The sequence below is a fragment of the Cydia fagiglandana genome, chromosome 19 (assembly GCF_963556715.1).
Source record: "Cydia fagiglandana chromosome 19, ilCydFagi1.1, whole genome shotgun sequence".
Taxonomy (NCBI): Eukaryota; Metazoa; Arthropoda; class Insecta; order Lepidoptera; family Tortricidae; genus Cydia; species Cydia fagiglandana.
Window position 1 is genome coordinate 10,404,449 of NC_085950.1, and position 18,645 is coordinate 10,423,093.

The 18,645-nt window shown below is 36.8% G+C and overlaps 1 protein-coding gene across 1 annotated transcript in view; it reads right to left on the reverse strand.

Annotated features, from left to right (window-relative positions):
• LOC134673729 (A disintegrin and metalloproteinase with thrombospondin motifs like) overlaps nucleotides 1–2,229 on the reverse strand; it is a 222,305-nt gene extending 220,076 nt beyond the window's left edge. The window contains exon 1 of the mRNA XM_063531732.1: nucleotides 2,049–2,229. The gene's annotated coding sequence lies outside the window, so the exon portion shown is untranslated. The remainder of the gene's footprint in view (nucleotides 1–2,048) is intronic.
• Nucleotides 2,230–18,645: the final 16,416 nt, after the last annotated feature.

Genomic DNA, 18,645 nt, shown 5'->3' on the forward strand with positions numbered 1-18,645 from the left:
TGAAGGTGAAATTTGCGATATTTTGTATTTTGTTAGGTTAGTGTGGGTATTAATTAACCTCCGAGGTATTAACATAATTCTCATTGACATAGTTTAATAATTTTTTTGTTTTTAATTCGTTAACTGTAATTTTTAATTGTACTGACTTAATTTGCTATTGTATTATTTTATAATTGACATTTAATTGAAGTTAGATACCTACTATTAATTGTAATTAATTTTAATCTCATTGTAAATTTTAACCAATGTTGACAATGTATGATCAGAAACAATAAATAAATATATCTATCTCTTTTTCTACTGACAAGATATGTGACCATCTATATCAATTTTTATACTCTAAGTGTGTATATCTCTAGTATATCTACGTATCACAGAGGCTTTAAAAAATTAAGGAGTTTCTAGAATGATGCTGACAATCAATTTAATTTCATACACTATGTGTTTATATGTGACCTTTACATAATACGTTGCGACACTTGTATCCGTTTTAACTATGGGGCATAGACAAATTTATTTGTTTTTAAAAGTATTTTTTTAAGTAAAATCTTTCCGTGCTAAGACGTTAAAAGCATCCATATATTAACACGTTACAGTACGAATGTTACGAAATATTAGGTGTTCACTAAAACGATGTGCGTCAAGAGTTTCACTTCGTAACCAATGATATGTAACCATTATTCAGTGTTACTACACTAAATCCTCAACTCCTTGTAAATTTAAAAAGATTTTCAACAAAAAAAGGACTTTAGCACATTGTGTTAAAGTTGGAATTGTAATGTTTGAGATGACGGTGTATTGTCAAATGTATAAAAAGTGTTTGCCATTGTTTTTGACACCATTCAACTGTCGACTCGAAGGTTTCAGTAAGACAGACAGACTATTCATATTTGTCTTTGGTATGTAATTTAGTTAAAGTTTGGACTTATTTTTGTTCGTTAAGGAATCTTATTGAAATACCTACAATAAGATTAAATAATTATTTTTATGGTGTATAAAAAAGAAAAAGAACAAAGTACTTATATAGGTGTATAAAGTACCTGATCGACTTATGTCTTCATTGCTCTTTTGATTTTTTATAGTAGGTAAATGACTTTGAACCGTTGAAAAACAAAATAAAAATTGGCCAGTTACTTTGAAGAGCCATAAGAAATATGCATAGCGAATCGCCCTATTAAATTATTAATTTGTTACCACAATACCTATACTGGCTATGCCCAGTTTTAAATATAGATTAATATGTTTTTGTAGGTATATAAGTACCAGTTATTTCACTATGTTGTTACTAGGTATTTGTCTACAGTAGGTATTTTTGTTACAGTAAATTATTTTACGAATTTATTTTATTTTTTAGCCTCCTGACGAGCTCGCATTGCAAATTTATAACTTGTGGATTAAATTAGATAGAGTCTGTTCGGAAAGACTCTATCTAATTTAATCCACAAGTTATAAAAGGGTCGTGAAACGTAAGGGGCCCATATATACACGACTCTTCTCTTTCCGAACATACTGTAAAATAATATAAATCATGTAAGTACTTATTCAGATATTTTTGAACCTGTGTAACACTCTGACGACAGTTAACGTAAAAAAATGTGAGGGATTTTTAAAAGTTAGGTTTGTTTTTAATAAAACAAAATAGACAGAGCAGATTACAGAATATACATTTTATAAGTGCAGTATAACATGAAACCCTACAGGCCTACACTGTACATACATTTTTGTAAAATAGGTACTGGTCATAACAACAAGTATTCATTTAGTCTCAATAAACTGATCACAAAAATCTTAATAAACTTTTAATTACTTAGTAAAACTTAATAAACTTTTGTGCTAAACTTCTTTTTTATTTAAGTTCTTACATGACTATTTTTATTTTTGCATTTTATTTCTAAGGTTAACATCACATTTATAAGCAAGCAGTTTACCTAACATTAATTTCCTACACTACATAAATTCCTACATTTACTTACTGACCAAACTAGCTAAGTCAACTCAGCACACGCAAAATTTCACAGCTTACTTCCTACGCTTAAAAAAGTACTCACGTTTTCAAAAAAGGAATCAACAAGGCGGTCCCGGGGCACAGTACAAGTAAAGGATCACGCACATACAAGCCATACACACAAATCCATGACACGTTCGCGGCACAATTTTTCCGTTGAAACTAATGCCGCGTCCGACGCGAGCGAGCGCTGGCCGACGACTGGCGCTGAGAGAAGGGACGGAGGTTTTGAAAATGGAAGCGGAGTTTCCAGGATATTGAGATTTGAAAAATCACGTGAACTGGCCAGTAAGAACTGGCAGCATGTCGTTGTCATTGTTTTTTTTCATTGAGGATTGTTTTCTTGAAGTCGAGTATCGAGTGACGGGTTGAAAATGGAAGCGGAGTTTCCAGGATATTGAGATTTGAAAAATTACGTGAACTGGCCAGTAAGAACTGGCAGCATGATGGTGTTGTGATTGTTTTTTTTATGAAGGTTTGTTTTATTGAATTTATGGTACGAAGAAAAATAATGAGCAGCGAGTGACGGGACTGCGGTTTTGAAAATGGAATTGGAGTTTCCAGGATATTGAAATTTGTAAAATCACGTGAACTGCCTAGTATGAGGTCGCTGTCATTGTTTTTTTATTTAGGTTTGTTTAATTCAATTTATGTTACGAAGAGAAATAATGAGCGACGAGTGACGGGACTGTCGTTTTGAAAATGGAAGTGGAGTTTCCAGGATATTTAGATTTGAAAAATCATGTGAACATGCTAGGGCTAGTATGATGTTGCTGTTTTTGTTTTTTTTACTAAGGTTTGTTTTATATTTAGTCAATTGAAATTATATTGAGAGGGGAAATAGCGAGCGGCGGGTGAAAGAACGACGGTTTTGAAAATGGAAGCGGAGTTTTCAGGAGTTATGAAAAAACCGCGTGAAGTGGCCAGTAAAAATTGTATTTGTTTTATTTTATTTTAGCCACATATTTTAACTAAGGTGTAGCTGTAGAGTTTGTGAAGTTAGGGCTTGTAGAGTCAGAAGTTTGGCTCTACATGAGATCTGATAACTTTTTGTCAGTGCGAGCCTTATGTTTTCGTCTTGGCAACATTTTACATGAAATTTTTTTTGGTGGGATAGGTAATAGCGATGGAAACTGGCCAGTGAATTGTATGGCCAATTTTATGGTTCACAAAAAGCAATAAAATTTATTTAATTTAGTCAATAGATCTATCCTATTGTATGTTAAATAGGTGTAAGTGAGTGTGATATTGTTCACATATTTTTGATAGTCATTTACTTAGCTTTCCAATATAATTTTGTTGCGATAAAAACCATAAAATTCATAAATTGCACGAAAAAAGTCAATATTCAGTCCTCCACAGAAAAGACATCAACGGGATCTCGAGCCGGCCCATCCAGTCACTCATTGCGGCCTAAAAAATAACACTTTCAATACGTCTGGATTTTGCAATGTGTTAATCTTTCTGGTTTGACCCATTGGTTGACTGGTAGAGAATGCCTTAAGGCTTTAAGTCCGCAATTTGTACCTTCATGTGTTGTGCAATAAAGATTAAAATTAAATAAATAAATGTGCAAGTTACAAAACATAATCAAATATTCCGAAAATTTCTGGAAATTTTCATGAGAAAATTCTCATGTATCGTTCAGAATCTCCCAACTATGATTCAAAATATTTTGATTTACTTATTTCTGGGGTAATAACAGTGAAGGCATATACATAGATTTTCATAAAAATACTAAAATTAACAAAATAACATAGCTACTTAATTAATTTTTCAACTTGTAGACCATATTTGACTATAGTTCGGAGGTTTTAAGGTACAAAAAAAAACTAATTATCGACTAATTTCGATCAAAATCAACAATACATTACGACTAAAAACCTGTCTTAAATAATCAGGTACTCATTAGTAAACAAATTAGGTAATTTACCAGTGCAAGTGTTTTGTTTGACATGATTACCTTACGTAACTTACTGAACCCTAAACAAACATGAAAGTTATACTAAAGGATATCATTTATTTTACAGTACATATGGGGCATTGTCTATGAAAAGGGACCTTCACCACACAGCGTCGCGCAGCATTGTATTTATATCGAAGCATCGTTAATAATGGCGTAAGCGCCATCGACAATAAGGGCCCTTTTTATAGATAACGTCACATATGTTCCTACTTTCAACAGCACTTTCCGTGCGTATGTCAAAAGTTTAAAGGGCCAAATTATGTATTGTAAAACGTTGTACTATACACGTGCGAATAAGTTATTCGCACCTCGTGTCGATTTAATACACACCCGTCGGTCGTGTTTTAATTTATCGCCACTCGTTTCGAATTTCCTCTTTTCCGCACTTGTATGGTAAATAACTATTGATACCATGAACACGGAACAATTTTTGGTCGTTTTTTAGAGTTAAAATGGAAATAACCCATGATCCATTCATGGTCACCCTACGGTCTACAATATCTAATTAATACAGATAAAACCTCTTTGACCGCAATGACAGCACTTTGATTATAAAGAAAAAAACTGTCACAGTATAGTTCGTTTTTTTATCATTAGAAAAAAGGTAAATAATCTTGATGTGTCAGTGTCTTATAATTGAAAAACACGTTTTAAAAATAAGCAACGGCAAATATGTAACAATTATGAATCTAATACGATCATTTATATTATTCTGCTTTCATAAGTAATAGTTACTGATTTTCAAAAAGCGATTTCAATTAAAAAACATGTCAAGATCGCTTACCTTCTTTCTAATGCTAAAAAAACGAACTATAGTGAAATTCAATTTTTTTAAAGTAACCATACCTAACTCCGAGTGACATTTAATTTGACACTTGTCATAGATAAAGCAGAGTATCGGTATTTGACAGAAGTAATCTAATTGTTAGGTGTCCACACATGTTATGTCATAAAAAAATGGTACGAAACAGTTGCTTATAAACAAATCTATGCCGTGGGCGTTGGAGGCGCTGCCATCTTGTGGCCTGAATCGGAAACATATGTGCACATGTACATTGCCAAAGCAAGTGCTCCCATCTACCGTTCTCGTCGGCACGTTTCCTTGTGCATACGTTCTGCCATCTTGTGGGCTACATCGGAAGCATAAACGACACATTTACGCCTCGCACCATAGTCTAATAAAACATGGTCTTCTCTTCCCAGAGAGACACAGGCCTACGTCACACGAACATGGCCGCTATAGATAGCGTTATCGCATATTATCATATGACCGTAGTTATGCAGAAAACGACCAACTCAATATTTTTATCAATGCAGAAAGCGACCAACGCTACTGAGTTAGGGTGCAAGTCACTTTGACAAAAATAAAAAGTTGGTCGCTTTCTACAGAACTACGGTCATATAGCGCTGTCGCATGATGACGTAGGCTTCAGTTCTAGGAGTCAGGTGACCTAGAAAAGACGGGAAGAGAGTACCAGGCGGAGTATATTATTATACCATGGCCTCGCGCCAAAAATCTGACGGCTCATATGCTGCCCCCTATCTTCTTCTTCTTCTTCTTCTTTATTAGGGGCTATATAAGGCTCCAAAGCCTATGTATCACTGCGACCATTCCTGATCTGTTGTGATCGCCGCCTACTACAACTCCTGCCCCCAATAGTTCATGCACGCCTGCACGGAGCCTATAGAGTCTATGCAGAAAGAGAAGAGTTGTGAAATGTATTGGGCCCCATACATTCCACGACTCTATTTCTTAGTTCCTTTTCTTTGTTTCAATAAATACCTATCTCCTTCACCGCGACCCTCAGAATGCGCTAAATCTAAACGGTTATCAATCGAAGGTGATAACAATATCACGCAACGATGTATAATACATCTGAGCTGATTATGGTTTGGTTCGTGCGTCCGGCGTAACCTCGCGTAAGAGACACGTAACGTCTGGCTGACGGATTGTGTATCGGTGATTGCTATGGGCAAAGAGAAATTGAAATAGAGAGTTACTCTCATGGTAAATTATGTAGCTACACTAGCTACTTACATTTACTGTCATCTTTCGACAGAAGATTATTACTACTCACTGATATGTGTTAACTTGTTAAATATTAATATTAACGCCATCAACTCGAGCGTAGGCTGAAGGGTTTAGGCCTAGTTCTACAGATGTCTGTGTGCAGGTATATCTCTACAGAGTTTAAATTTTACAGATTCCCAATTCTACATATTCGTAACTATACTAGATTCCAATTTCCACAAACTCCCAATTCTACAGATCCCCAATTCTACATATTGTCAGCACTTCAGACAATAATGTATCATATCTGAAAACATGTATACGATTTTCAATTTGACTCTAATATATTTATGTATATATAATACAGTGGAACCTGGATAATTGCAATCTCAAGGGACCGGCCAGTTTTTGACAATTAACCAGGTTTTTCATTTAAGCAGGTCGTGTCAATTAACGAGGTTCAAAAAATCGTTGTGTCAATTATAGAGGTTTTCATTAATAGAGGTTGCATTCTGACAAATTTCTTTTATGGAGGTGCAAATAACCCTTTAAAGTAGATTTACACGCTTACGTTCTGGGTTTCTGGTCTATATATTGCTTCTGTCTATACTTGCACTTTTACACTACATTAATTACCACTTTATTTTCTCATCATTTGGGTTTAAAACATTCCCTTGAATTGTAGAAGAAAGTTTTATTAGAATGTAAAAAGCCTACTTTGTTTTTTATTGATCAAAACTATTTCACCTACTACAGGCTGTGATAGATACTCAATAAATAAATTGAATTCTCGATGGAGATATAAATAAAATGATCATTGCTATTAAAATATTGTTTCTGCTGTTGATAAAAAAATCCGTTATTTTTGCTCTTGTTTTTACCTCTATTATTGAAACGAGTCTTACTTATTACCTCTGTAATTGAAATAATGTAGTTGTAAACAGCAGAAACAATATTCACAAAAGCACAGTGTCAATTATAGAGGTCTTAAGTTGCGATGTGGTCAATTACAGAGGCAAAATTACGAAAAGCACTAAAATCTAAATTGCAATTATAGAGGTTCCAAAATTTCAATTATAGAGGCCTTTTGGTCTCAAGGGACCGGGACCGGACTTTTGGTTGCAATTATTGAGGTTTTCCATTTATCCAGGTGCCAATTAACCAGGTTTCACTGTATATTGAGCCGTGGCGAAATGCCGGGATAACGCAAGCAAGAAGAAGAAGATATTTATATAGGTATACACAATGTATATACAATAGGAGTATTATGATAATAGCGCAGCGAATGACAGTTGGCTGTAGAGATCCTTGGGGGAGGCCTTTGTCCAGCAGTGGACGTCTTTCGGCTGAGATGATGATGACAATAGCACCTTTCTCTGGGAAGATAAAAATATGATAGAAACCTAAAATATGGTAAAATTTAACTTAACGTCTAAAAATTTTATGCGTAACGGTAAGAAACATTCAAATATACAATTTTCAATTTATATTTACAATACGATGCCTAAATTCACCATGCTTCATTTTCACAAATACCTACGGGTCTATTTTATTTTTTATACAAAAATAATTTTAACCTCTGTTATAATTTTAATCCAAATCTGTCAAAAATGAAGAGACGACGATATTTCTTTGTATCCTGTGTAAATATTTCCTGAAATTTCCATTAACGTTTTCAAGTTTTTAGAAACTTTCCGCATTGCTATGGGTACAACGAAGACCATAGCGATGCCGATAACGATTAGATTTACCCAACCAAGCCCGGTTACTGGGTCACCGAGAGCCGATTACAAGTTTTAATTGTTTCAAACGTAATCACGCGATCGAACGAGATCTATACAAGACCTTACAATATTACGTGGTACATACATAACGGTAATTAGGTAATTCTACTCCGAGACTATTGTTATGCCGAAGTAAGGTTAATTTTGGCGTGTTTATTTAAAATTACCGTATTAGTTTTTTTTATAATTTAATTTAATACCTATTTATAACCCTTAGAATGCCACGCTTATCGTGTATAATTTCAAACTGTACACACACACGCAACAAGGGCTTTAGTAAATATTTTTTATCTACACACATATCATAAACCCTCTATGATGCCTTCTAAATCCGTAAATAATGGCCAACATTAAGATTTTTTCTGCATTTCTTAATCTGTGAAAATGTTCTAATACAGTGAAACCTGGTTAATTGGCACCTGGATAAATGGAAAACCTCAATAATTGCAACCAAAAGTCCGGTCCCGGTCCCTTGAGACCAAAAGGCCTCTATAATTGAAATTTTGGAGCCTCTATAATTGCAATCTAGATTTTAGTGCTTTTCGTAATTTTGCCTCTGTAATTGACCACATCACAACTTAAGACCTCTATAATTGACACTGTTCTAAAAAATCCGTTATTTTTGCTCTTGTTTTTACCTCTATTATTGAAACGAGTATTACTTATTACCTCTGTAATTGAAATAATGTTGTTGTAGACAGCAGAAACAATATTTTAATAGCAATGATCATTTTATTTATATCTCCATCCAGAATTCAATTTATTTATTGGGTATCTATCACAGCCTGTAGTAGGTGAAATAGTTTTGATCAATAAAAAACAAAGTATGCTTTTTATTTTTACATTTTGATACAACTTTCTTCTACAATTCAAGGGAATTTATAAAAAAGAAAATAAAGTGGTAATTAATGTAGTGTAAAAGTGCAAGTATAGACAGAAGCAATATATAGACCAGAAACCCAGAACGTAAGCGTGTAAATCTACTTTAAATGGTTATTTGCACCTCCATAAAAGAAATTTGTCAGAACGCAACCTCTATTAATGAAAACCTCTATAATTGACACAACGATTTTTTGAACCTCGTTAATTGACACGACCTGCTTAAATGAAAAACCTGGTTAATTGACAAAAACTGGCCGGTCCCTTGAGATTGCAATTATCCAGGTTCCACTGTATGTGATATGGAATATCTCTTGTATGACTCGTGTGATTCTATTATTTGATATTTATTGAAATCAAATTTTACAGCATTACAGCTAACACCAATGCACTGTAAAATTAAGTAGTAAAACTAAGTACCTAAGTAATAATAAAGCGATTAATAAGCTACATTGCATGTTTGATTCGCAAAAGCGTAAAAAATGTTTAAAAAGTTTATGACTTTCGTCGGCACTTCGTTCATTTCATAAACCCACACTCGAGTTTTAATGCCTTTCATTATGTAGCAGTCGCATTCAGTGTTGCCAACTTGGCATAAATGATGCCAGATCTGGCATATTTTCACTCGCTTTGGCATCAAAATTTTCCATTTAGCATCTGGCATATTTTTTAGCATAATTTAGTCTAAGCCAAGTTTGCACCAACTTGGCAGCAACAATATGCGGCATCGCTTTATGTGGTTCATATTTTCATATGAATTTTAACTTTTGTGGACGGATGGACGTCAACGGACTATATAAAGTTGGTCGAGCAGGTCTTATCAGTAGAAAAAGGCGGTAAATTTGAATAAAGTATGTGTTTTAAGTGTCTAATTTCAAGTGATATTTTAGCATTTTTTTAGCATAGGTGTTTCAAAAATCTTTGGCATAATTTTGGCATAATCTAGACATTAGTCTAGATTATTTCAAAATCTGAGTTGGCAATTTTTTCAAAATCTGAGTTGGCAACACTGGTCGCATTTGGTGATCAAAGGGTTAACTTTGCATGTAAGTACGAGTAATTATATGGAAATGGAATTTTAGGTAAAGTAAATTAGCTAATAATTATCAATGTAAAACCATTGTTATATGTTTTTGAAGAAAAATCAACACTGCTGCCTTAAACTAAAGTTGAAAGCCAATTTTCGGGGTTATATCGATGTTAGTAAGTAGGTAAAGTAACATAATTGTGGTATAATCCTTGAAATTTTATTTCTTAGTAAGTATAACAAAATTAACATGGAATCAATTAAAAATTATAATACGATTATTGGTGCAAATGAAATATTGTTACGTATTTAAACCAAAATTCAGTTGCGATACAAAACTTCTTATATTTTAACCAAATTTTCGCTCACAGTCGTAGTATTCCCATATGAATAAGATTTTACCACCGAATTGTTAATACCACTGGACACATTTTATAATGACAATCCCTTCCTTTGTTGTATGACTTGTATGCAAGTTGGTGCAAAGTTAGCTTAGACCAGGGGTCTCCAAACCCCGGCCCGCGGGCCATATCCGGCCCGCGACGCGTTCCAATCCAGCCCGCCGACACCCAAAGCGAGTGCCCATTATCCGGCCCGCGGGAGCCAGGCTCCAGGGGTTCAGCATTCATGGAAAGTGGAACTGTTCCTAACAGCAGCAACCAGACACCCTCCCCCGCAAAAATCGACGGGCCACGAAAGTTTCTAAGGCGCAATATGGCCCTCAAGTAAAAAAGCGCAAGGAACTACGAATCAACTCTCAATAAAAGAATCCGGAAAAAAAAAAAAAAAACTCGGATACATATAATCGCCAACCATTGTCTCAAGACTTTCCAGATTCGTAAACGTTAAAATTACATACCTAGGTAGGTTCATCCATCAGACATATCGGAGCGGCCGAGGTGCTCACAAATATCTGAACACGCCTCTATTGTCAACGCGTTAGAGCGCGTTCAGATATTATGAGCACCTTGGCCGCTCCGATATATCTGGTGGCGACTGTGCATAACATAATACTTGAAGCCAATGAGGAAGAGTTAACCGTAGGTCCGACGAAGTTTCCGCCGTTTCCGATGTCGCTTTACGGTTTAAAAGACAAATCAATTTAATTAAACAATTAGACGGGCTTCAAGGTATTTATTTACACTGGTAGAGTCCTATTCTTTATGCACCGATTTTGATGTGATAAAGTGGAATGATAATCTATGTAGATGTCGGCAGCCGATCGTAAGATCAGGCATATCGTGAGATTCCTAGGCAAATCGTGAAACCTGAAAATCTTTGACTCGCTCCCTGAGTCGACGGAGCCCCGCTACGCGGGGCTCCTATTTCTGGGCAGTTTGCCCTTCGGGCATCTGAAGCAACCTTAGGAACCTATCCTACCTATATATTGGTTTAATGTGACTATCGTCAAAACATTACACAGGAACTTTACGATCTGCCTGATCTTACGATCGGCCGCCGACATATATAAACTAGCGCCCCGGCACGGGTTACACAAAACCTTAAATAAATTACACACCTAAACCTTCCTCAAGAATCACCACTGATCGGTGAAAATCACATGAAAATCTGTTCAGTAGTTTTTGAGTTTATCGCGAACATACATACACACAAACAGGCAGACGCGGCAGGGGACTTTGTTTTGTAAGGTGTAGTGAATATACAGGTTGGCCAAAAAATAAGTGCTATTCTTTTTCGCGATTTCGGTTTTGGTCCCATAGTAAAAGTCTCTCAGTATAAACCCAAAACCTCCCTGGCAACGGGAATGCACTTATTTTTCGGTCACCGTGTATACCTAATATATCAATGTTGTGTACACAGTATACACACACTCTAACAGATTTTATTATATTACTGCTTACCACATATGTGGGAAATATAATGATATGTTATAAAGTGAACGTATGGAGGAAATCCTTAGGCAAACATGTTAAATGATGTCCGACAGAATTACATGGACGTCAATATGTTGTCAATTGTGATTATAACAGTTATATTCTTAGAAAATCATGAAACACACTTTTTAAGTGAGAGGCGATGAAATATCGTAAGAAAATACGAGTATAGCTAAGGTTGTTTAACCCCTTACTGCATATAGTAGAAAATATTTGTTGAAATTTGAACTTTAATAGCTGTCAATAGAGTTAAATATAATACCGCCATATATGGCTTCGTATGCAGTAAGGGGTTTTAACCCTCGTCCCTTGAAACCCTCGCTACGCTAAGATTCCACTATTCAAATCACAATCAATTTTGGAAACTTTCGCTTGCTCGGGTATCAATGTTAGCTCGAGCGGTTAAACAACAACTTTGCCCCCTTGTAAAACAAATAACTAAGTGACAAATTGACAATGTACAAATTGGTTAAATGTAGGTATAGGTACGGATTAAAAATTTAAGCACGTAGCTTTTATTGATTTAGCCCGTATATATTTATAAGTACCTACACAGAATAAATAATAGTACTAAGTACAGAAGACTCACTCTCTAACAAAACGCGTCTGTTACGATCAGCACAGATATGGCCGCTAGGTGGCGACAGCGCCACGCGCGGCTTATGGCAAACCCCAAAATTGGGGCCGAACCGATGTACTTTTAGCTACCTGTAGCAAAGCGACGAAATCGCGGAGTGAGACACACCCAGGCCGCGTAGCCAAGATGCCTATCGCTTACGCTCCGTAGCGATCGAAACGCAACTGTCACTGTCGCGCTAATATGGAAGAGTGATAGAGAGACATAATGCTTTTCGATGTCGAAGCGATAGCGATTGTAACCTTGGCTAGGCCGGCTGGTACCTAGTAATTGCTCTACCTTTGACATAACAAAAGTGAGGCAGTTCGTCGTTAAAGTTTCATAGACATGTCACTTTTATACTGTAGGCCAAGCACATGACCCGTCTTTTTCTAACTATGTTAACAAAAGAGGGACGGTCTATCTCGCCGCGAGATACTGTCGCGCCAATCATGTGCTAGCCCGGCTGATCCTGCAACACTGTGTTTGCAGAGCCTGTGCAGAGTTAGCTTGGTCCGACTCTAGAAAATTGAGAGAAATACTCGTATGTACTTTATGCCGATATTAGGTGCCAAAATACTTCGATTTACTTGGTTTGGTACAGTTACCACCAATATCAAATAGCGTATGAAACAACGCGGCACAGATATGATGGTCAGTCTTGTCTACGTGACAGCGTGGTAAAACGGTATCCGTCACTTTCTATCCCACGGTGTTAAAAAGTGACAGTTATTTTATCACGTGGATAAAGCCATCCATAATACGCCGGTTGGAATATTTTTACAAATAGAATTTTTTTTGTTAAGTTTGACGTCTCTCGTTAAAGTTTGATCCGTTACTACTATACCTTGGTTATATTTATGAGTTTGACATACTTATCGACTTTTATTTCTACTATACCGGGTGTGGCCTGTAACACGAGCAAATAATTAAAACATAGCTTGTACTACTCAAACGGTGACACTTTTGTTCAACAACTTTTAAAAATTATGAAGTATTTAGACTCCCTATTTTTCATACAAAATAAATATTAGGTATGTTCAACGGACGCCATCGCCACGCCATATCATTATGATTGACGTTGCTTGTCACGCCTTAAACATAACAAAATTCGCAATACGTTGCGTCTTAGAATAAAATTTAAAGTGTATTAAAAATCAAACTACAAGTTATTTTTAAAAGTCGCTGAACAAATGTTGGTCAGTATGACGAGTACAGCCTACAGTTTAATTTTTTGCTCATGTTACAGGCCACACCCGGTATACACTAGGAATTATGGGCACACATGTTCAACCTTGCCTATTTATAGAGATGCTATGCCATTATTGTCATATAATCCTTATATGACGATTAGAATTGATATTACGCATAATTTTGTAAAGTAGTCAACCATTTACAATATTTTACATCACGATTCCAAGCCTTTTAGCACATAGGTATTATAATTATTGAATCATAACTAGGAACCACAATAATAACTATTATTAATCATTATTATTCTTCTTCCGGTGTCTCATCGCCATTGACATGTTATTATAAAATTGCATGTAAATAGTGTATGGAAGGTTGTGTAGTTTGTAGCTAATCATTTAAGCTAGTATACTACAATGTTTATTCTATTTTAATGTTGATAATTATGGTGTTTTCCGTATTCCTGAGAGTTTATTTGCAACAACACACGAGAGAGGACAAGGGCGAGGCGAGGAGGTCGCGAGATCCATAAACTTATAGTCATATATATGATATATAGGTACTCTAATCTCTAATCTAAAAACTATATGGCTCCTCTACACGATGGGCCAACGCCGGCCAATCCAAGGGACGCATTTGTGCTTTAGAGGGAGCTAGTGATATTGCTATCTCATTCTACCGCATGGCTGCGTCCCTTGGAGAGGCCGGCGCTGGCCCATCGTGTAGAGGAGCCAATAAAGTACCTACGACGTATTCGTAACCAATGACGTTATTTATTCAGGTCTACCAAATCAAATATCTACACCGTTGATAGAGATGTAGTGCGTTGTTTTCCGTCGTATTTTCTCGGAAACGTTCGTATTTGTCATGCTACTTCAGTCAACGTCAGTACTTTTTGTACCGAGACTGACTGAAATAGCAAGACACGTTCGTACGTTTCCGTGAAAATACGAAAGAAAATAAGTATGTACACTACATCTGTAATTGTGTATCATTAATTGGAAAGAAATCGACTTTTTGAAACAGTTTCAAATGCCAATTATATGTATACATACCTTATACGAGCAATTCTTGTATATTATTTATTTATTTAAGTATATTATATATTTCTCAAGCCCTTTCGCGCATGAGAGGAGGCCTGTGCTCAGCAGTGGGACGTATATAGGCTGAAACGATGAAGTTTGCTTTAAGGGGGTTTTCGGGGGCGAAAAATCGATCTAGCTAAGTCTTATCTCTGGGAAAACGCCCAATTTTTTAGATTTTATTCTTTTCCGCGCAAAGCTCGGTTTTCCAGATATGTGTACATGAAACAAATAAATCTTGATCACTTTACCACCATTTCTATAAAACATGACCCATTTTCATTGTTCTTGAGCATTAATGCCATTTGCATGTAACCCAATTCTTACGCCTTGCGATTTGTAACAATACTTAATTCAGGCGCATTATGAATTTAAAAGACAATGAATCACTTAAAACACCAGCACGTCTCAAAATAGCTTTTAGCCGATTCAAATTCGCGAATATTTCATACTAATAGCAGAGACGAGTTAAAAGTAAAGAGTGGCAACCATCCAATTGCCCTTGTCCCATTTACTTGATTTAGCGGAGCACGTTCCTTTCTCCGCTGTGGTGCATGGCATCTTATCACTCGCTTCTCTCCTTTTCATATTGTCTCTTATCTTACACAGTCCATACCTACATCAGCGGCCTGCATCATGAGTCGACACATAATAGAAAATTGACCTACGTACAGTCTTCCAACTCTCAAACAAAACCAACGTTTGACAGTTTGGGGCTGGATCAATATGTGTACGATTGTCTCCAAATATATGTAGGTATTTATATACTGTGGTATTACTAAAAGAAAATGTAGATAATTATATACTTGTAAATTTAGAACTACTCGGAACAGTCGTTAGATGTGCGCGCCCCCGATTGATCCGAGTAAGCGATTGAGTAAAATACCACTGCTATTATATTTTTGACGCTGCTTACTTCCCTGTCTAATAAGATATTGTAATTCATCAGGTATACGAGTCATAAGCAGAGGCATATGGCAGTCCCTACCTACAAAATGTCGTAATTGAGATTTCGTTGATGTGACAACATTTACAAGGACTTTATTTTTTTAGAAAGATTACCATACCTTATTTTACACTTGTCTGTGCTAATATCCTAAACAACGTATGATTCTAGCTAAAGATACAAATGGTCAAACAAATTTAAACTACAAATGAAAGGGAATTAGTTATATAATCGCTTGGCAAGGGTATTCAAATATGTAATTTCTGTGATAGTATGCATTATAGCAATTAGTAAGTGACACGGATGTAAGTTTCCTGACATCGTTTAGTACACGAACAATAACGGCCTTAAACATGCTAGAACTGCGAGAAGTAGGATAATAATGTTATTAGAATTTATTTATATTTAAATTAAACAAAAATAGTTTTAAAGGCGTTTCTTATTTTCTATGTAAAAATATGAGAGTAATCAATAGTGTCAGGCGTTACTTTGCGGGAATAACCATATTAATTAGAACAAAAATATTGCTTTGCTAATCCTAAATATACTTAATTGTGATGTCCTATATTAGTGGATGTTATAACAATTTACCACTTTGCGTGTGCATAGAGTATGGAACATATAACTGTCTTCCCGATGTTGATGACGACGTGTTTAATGATAGTTACCTATATTAGGCACCTACTTTTGAGCAGTACTTTTTCACTACCTATATGGAAAAGGCCTTTACCCGTCCTTACCTTATACATCAGTGGTTCTTAACCTGGGGGTAATTAACTCCGTGGGGGTAAAACTGGTATTTTACGGGGATAATAAGCTAACCTAATATAACAATACAACAAACGTACACGTTTTATTTTTTATTACCATTGGGAGGAGGGGTAACATCAGGTTCCCTAGTTAGTCATAGGGGTGACCGGACTAAAAAGGTTAAGAACCACTGTTATACATAATTTGCTATTTCCTTTTATCGTGTATTAGTTAAGGTGATATGAAAAAGTGAAAACGGTTTTGTGAAAAAATATGATGACTTAGACGAACATGCGAGCGGCTCTCTGCCTACGATGCTTTCGAGTCGTCAAAGGAACGTGCTAAGTTAAGTGTCCATTGTGTGCTGTCCTTAACCTGACGTGTGAGGGCATTTTAAACAGTCGGCGGCCTGTGCTTTGTATGTCTTTAAGAGTAGGTACCTACTTTGATGATAGCTTCTCGAATTATGTAAAGGCATTTGATCTTCACCGCATGAACTTCAAAAACATTTGCATTTTTTCCACAAGAGTGGCAAAAACTGATGCAAACTTTGAGTCGTCTATACAAACTGCGAAAGAGTTTAAGATATCATGTAGGCCACTATATCGCCTGACAAAGAGAGGGGGCAAACGAACAGAAGAATCACCTGATGGTAAGCACCAGAGATATTGCAGGTGCCAGCAACGGTTGCTGGCCCTGGTTAAAATGTATGCTCTTTTATTAGAGTTTTATCCGGTATAGTTTAAAGGGTAAAAACGGGACCCTATTACTAAGACTTCGATGTCCGTCTGTCTGTCCGTCTGCCTGACACCGGGCTGTATCTCATGAACCGTGATAGCTTAGGCAGTTGAAATTCTCACAGATGATGTATTTTTGTTGCCGCTATAACAACAAATACTAAAAATAGAATAAAATAAATATTTAACTGCGGTTCCCATACAACAAACGTGTCTTTTTTGCCGTTTTTTACGTAATGGTACGGAACCCTTCATGCGCGAGTCCGACTCGCACTTGGCCAGATTTGAAGGTTAAGTAAATGCGGCCAGGCTAGGGAATCGATGAGTTCGAAACGCATCAAACCAGGCCCTTACACGATTACTGGCACCGATTACACAGAATCACACACACGGTAGATTTGCCGTAAATGGACCGTACGCTGCAGCGGACGGTAACCGCGACCGGTTACGATTTAATTGGTCTTGCGTAAACTATTATGTGGGTCTACTGTTTCTTGGTTATTGGTTGAGGAACATTGGGTGTTGCCTGAAGGGGCCCCAGTGGCGAATTTTCCCAAGTATATATATAGACCCCCGGGTCCCTAGGGCGGCAAGATATTAGAGGCGGCAAATTGTGACAAAAAAATGACAGATGATAACAAGAAATAACTCAAAATGCAAAAAGTGCTGAGAAAGGGGCAGCTACAGGGCTTGGGACCTAGGGCAGCAAAAACTGCCAATCTACCACTGAGGGGCCCACAGATTACCAGTTCGCCTGACGATATCAGCCTGTCAGTTAATCGCAAAGGGTGACAGTTCCGAACAACTGACAGACTGATATCGTCCGGCGAACTGGTAATCTGTGGGCCCCTTTAAGGTAAAGGAAAAGATTATATGGACTGAGTACCATCTTGGTATTCTTGGTTAAATCAAAACAGCCGGAGTGGAGAATTAATAGGGGGTATTACTGCAATGTTCTGCCGCCAGACTGCAGCACTAAGCTAGCTAGCATACCATAGAGTAACTTGTACATACTGTGCCTTGATTGACAACAGATATTTGACAAGTTTTCGCAGATAATAAAATATGACATTGATGCATCAAGGCGGTTTGTTAACAAGGGCCTACCAAGAAACGCAAAAATCTAAATTTTCGTTATCTGCCTCTGTGTCGCTCGAATATAGAAGATTGATAGAGAGGTTAGATAACGAAATTTCGATATTCTTGATTCGCGGTAGACCCCCAGATTGTGATAGATTTTAGTAGTGGCGCCCCCTAAGAAGAGTTTCGCATAATATTCCCTATTGAAGGTTAATTAGACCGATAGTACCTAAGGTCACACTTTACCACGTCCAATTCATCCAAAATAAACATGTCAAGATACATGTCATTGTACGCAGAGAAGATGGCCGATGGGGTCGAAAAGTGCTCGAGTGGAGACCACGGACTAGCAAGCGCAGCGTAGGACGTCCACCCACAAGATGGACGGACGACCTTGTTAAGGCCGCCGGAAGACGCTGAAAGCGGGTCGCTTCCAACCGGTACGAATGGAGGTCCAAGGGGGAGGCCTATGTTCAGCAGTGGACGTCTTATGGTTGAGATGATGATGAAACATGTCAAGCAAAGTCCCCGTGAAATCCTTCTCCAGCCTGAAGCAGTTTTAGCAACATGTTGACAAAACAATATCCTATCCACTCCAATACATTGTTTCACAGATAACATCGCGGTATGCGGTGCAGTTACAACGGTATTCTCAAATGCGTCCTAACGTGTTGTC